Below are 4,590 nucleotides of genomic sequence, written 5' to 3' on the forward strand. Positions count from 1 at the left end.
GTGGTGTAAACCTTTACTCTTCCTAGTACGCAGAGTTTCAACTTCAACGCAATTATCATGTGGTATACGTCGGATTCTGTAAGGTCCATTGTAAACTAGAAAGAATTTGTGACTCAAGTGTTTCTTCTTATGTGACAATGAATGAGCTTTAATGAGAACTTTCTGACCAATATACACTCCTGGAAATTGAAATAAGAACACCGAGAATTCATTGTCCCAGAAAGGGGAAACTTTATTGACACATTCCTGGGGTCAGATACATCACATGATCACACTGACAGAACCACAGGCACATAGACACAGGCAACAGAGCATGCACAATGTCGGCACTAGTACAGTGTATATCCACCTTTCGCAGCAATGCAGGCTGCTATTCTCCCATGGAGACGATCGTAGAGATGCTGGATGTAGTCCTGTGGAACGGCTTGCCATGCCATTTCCACCTGGCGCCTCAGTTGGACCAGCGTTCGTGCTGGACGTGCAGACCGCGTGAGACGACGCTTCATCCAGTCCCAAACATGCTCAATGGGGGACAGACCCGGCGACCTTGCTGGCCAGGGTAGTTGACTTACACCTTCTAGAGCACGTTGGGTGGCACGGGATACATGCGGACGTGCATTGTCCTGTTGGAACAGCAAGTTCCCTTGCCGGTCTAGGAATGGTAGAACGATGGGTTCGATGACGGTTTGGATGTACCGTGCACTATTCAGTGTCCCCTCGACGATCACCAGTGGTGTGCGGCCAGTGTAGGAGATCGCTCCCCACACCATGATGCCGGGTGTTGGCCCTGTGTGCCTCGGTCGTATGCAGTCCTGATTGTGGCGCTCACCTGCACGGCGCCAAACACGTATACGACCATCATTGGCACCAAGGCAGAAGCGACTCTCATCGCTGAAGACGACACGTCTCCATTCGTCCCTCCATTCACGCCTGTCGCGACACCACTGGAGGCGGGCTGCACGATGTTGGGGCGTGAGCGGAAGACGGCCTAACGGTGTGCGGGACCGTAGCCCAGCTTCATGGAGACGGTTGCGAATGGTCCTCGCCGATACCCCAGGAGCAACAGTGTCCCTAATTTGCTGGGAAGTGGCGGTGCGGTCCCCTACGGCACTGCGTAGGATCCTACGGTCTTGGCGTGCATCCGTGCGTCGCTGCGGTCCGGTCCCAGGTCGACGGGGACGTGCACCTTCCGCCGACCACTGGCGACAACATCGATGTACTGTGGAGACCTCACGCCCCACGTGTTGAGCAATTCGGCGGTACGTCCACCCGGCCTCCCGCATGCCCACTATACGCCCTCGCTCAAAGTCCGTCAACTGCACATACGGTTCACGTCCACGCTGTCGCGGCATGCTACCAGTGTTAAAGACTGCGATGGAGCTCCTTATGCCACGGCAAACTGGCTGACACTGACGGCGGTGCACAAATGCTGCGCAGCTAGCGCCATTCGACGGCCAACACCGCGGTTCCTGGTGTGTCCGCTATGCCGTGCGTGTGATCATTGCTTGTACAGCCCTCTCGCAGTGTCTGGAGCAAGTATGGTGGGTCTGACACACCGGTGTCAATGTGTTCTTTTTTCCATTTCCAGGAGTGTATAATTTCTTTGCATTTGCTTTACCGTGTAGTTTTCTCCTTTTGTCTGCTGCAGATTTTATATTTTTAAGAGCCAAATCAATTATGTCTTTGTGTCGAAGTTTACGTGTATTCGGGAAAGGTACAAACTCTCTTATTCTGTTCGGTGGTTCTTCATTCTTCAGTATAAGAGTAGGTGGTAAAGCAGTGGAGTCATGAGGCATTTCATTCAGCACGTTTTGAAATAAGTGTAAATATCTGTCCCAATGCTGATGCTTTTTGTGACAATAAAGTCTGGAAAGCTTATTGATTTCTTTCATAATCCGTTCGGAGGGGTTACAATGTGGTGAATACAATGAAATAAAAACAGGTTTGATTTTATGATTCCGAAGCATGCGTGACCAAACAGCAGATCTGAATTGCGGTCCGTTATCTGAAATGACTTCAGCAACGTGGCCAACTTCACGTAAGAAATTTTTAACAAAGGCGTTGGATACGGACCGTCCAGTGGCTTTACGTAACGGAGTGAAAGAAACAAATTTTGAAGTAAGTTTAACAGCGACTAGAACGTACGAAAATCCATTCGATGTTCTGACAAGGGGTCCCAAGAGATCAACAGCAGCAAATTCTTTTAATTTAGAAGGAATAATAGGAAATAACGGAGCACGATGTGAGATAGTAGATGGTTTCGCCTTTGGACAAAGTTTACAAATAGACAAGACTCTTCGAATTCGCTTTTCCATATTGTTAAAATAACAAGTCTTTCGAAGAATATGATAACATTTTCGTGGGCCAAAATGTGCGTAGCTGAAATGAATGTACCAAATGAGCTCATTAACAAAATCGTCTGGAATGCAAAGTACCCATAGCTTGTCATCAACAGTGCAGCGTTTGAAGAGTATGTTGTTTCTAACCAGGTAATAATGCCGAATCTGAGTGTGTGTCTTTTCATGCCATTTACTTTTGATGTCTTTCCAAATCGGATCTTTATCTTGTTCATGAGCAATGTCCTTTAAAGATGTGGTGATGAAGTTTTCAAAGGCGACTTTCTGAATGTAAAGAATAGTGAAATTTTTCTCAATGTTGCCTTCTGTGTTACTTTTCTCAAGCCCAGCCGGTGTGCGTGACAGCGCGTCCGCAACAATGTTCTCCTTGCCGGGAATGTAGACTATTGTGAAGCGGAATTCTTGCAGAAACAATGCCCAACGTTTTAACCTGTCATGATTTAATTTTGAAGACATAAGAAATTGTAATGCACGATGATCACTGTATACTTTTACGTGCTTACCAGAAAGAAAGAAACGGAATTTGTTAAATGCCAAAACGATAGCTAAAGCTTCTAATTCAGTAACGGAATAATTTTTTTCAGATTTTGTTAGCACTCGGCTAGCAAAAGCAATGGTTTTCTGAACAGTAATGTCATTTTCTATGGCTTCTTGAAATAAATGGGCACCAAGACCGACTTTAGAAGAATCCGTGCTAAGGCAGAAATCTTGTGACAGATCTGGATGAGCTAGTATTGGCGCGTGAAGTAACGCTTCTTTCAAAGAATTGAATTCCAACTGTGCTTGTTCGTCCCAGTTCCAAATAGTATTTTTTCCAGTGAGAGAACAAAGTTTTGGTGTAACAAGAATTTGCATATTCAGAAAACGACGGTAAAAATTTACGAGACCTAGAAAACTGCGGACTTGTCTTTTTGTGAATGGAACTGGAATGGCTCTGATTGCTTCTAACTTTTCAGGATCCGGCTGAATGCCTTCAGAAGAAATAATATGTCCCAAAAACTTCACCTTTGTCCTACCAAATTCAGACTTTTTCAAGTTAACTGTAATTCCAGATTCTGCAAAAATATGTAACACGCTGTTGAGGATGCAATTGTGTTGTTCCCATGAAGCTTCTGCTATCAGAATATCGTCCACATATAAGGTGATGTGACATTTTAAGAACTCAGGTAATATGGAATTTAGCCCGCGGATGAATGCTGCCGAAGAAATGTTCAAACCAAAAGGAAGTTTCCGAAACTGATAACAAACGCCGAAACAAAGAAAAGCTGTGTATTTTCTACATTCTGGATGAAGTTCGATCTGATAAAAGCTGGACCTGATAAGAAAGTTCATAGAGAAGTTGTGGCTTTGACAAAAGAATTCTAAGTTGGTTTGTTGGCGTACATCTACGCTTTTTCCAAAGATTGCACCTTGTAATTTAATCTTACGTAACGGAAGTGTGGGGCAATCGTTCGATTTGTTGCACTTGCTAAAAGCTGTTTCACTAATTACTGAAATGGGACTGCCAGAGTCAAGTACTGCCATAAATTTTACATCATTTGCAGTAATGTGAATCACAGGATACGTCGTGTTCCTGGAGTAAGATGTCCTTATGTCTTCCATTTTTACGTAATTACTAGCTACGGCAGCTGCGTCGTCAGTTTCATAAGTACGTTTTGTGGCTGCCAGCGGTGTGAGTCATTGCCTATTGTCTCTTTGTTGGTGCGCGTCATTATTGGGATTTGGAGACCTAACTTCTACAAATTCACCGTGATGAGAGGGCCCTGCCCTGTTTAAATCCCGCCAGTTCTGATGCAGTTCAGGTCTGTCATTACGATCATATCGTCTGTCGTCATGTCGGTAGATTCCATAGTTTCTTTCTTGTCGGTCACGTGGTGGAGAATTTCTCCCTGAGTCATAACTGAGCGCTGGACCGTTGCGTCTAAAGTTATTCTGTCTCCCTTGATAATAATTATTTTGGTTCCCATATTGTCTGTTTCTCTGATTGTCTCTGTGATGGTCATTACCGCGGAGAGGTGATCTTTCCCTGTAATTATTACTACTCTGCCAATGGTTGTCATACGAGTGGTGTCTGTTTTGGTCACGATTTACGTTGTAAGAATAGCCTTGTCGTGTCCATTTATTACTTCTGTCATCGCGGAATTGTGACAGATGCGACCTGTAATTGTTGTACTCCTGTTTTCGCGTTCCGCGATTGTCAGTGTCAATTTCCAGTTCTTGTAACAGTCCCTGA

The sequence above is a fragment of the Schistocerca cancellata genome, chromosome 7, assembly GCF_023864275.1.
Source record: "Schistocerca cancellata isolate TAMUIC-IGC-003103 chromosome 7, iqSchCanc2.1, whole genome shotgun sequence".
NCBI lineage: Eukaryota > Metazoa > Arthropoda > Insecta > Orthoptera > Acrididae > Schistocerca > Schistocerca cancellata.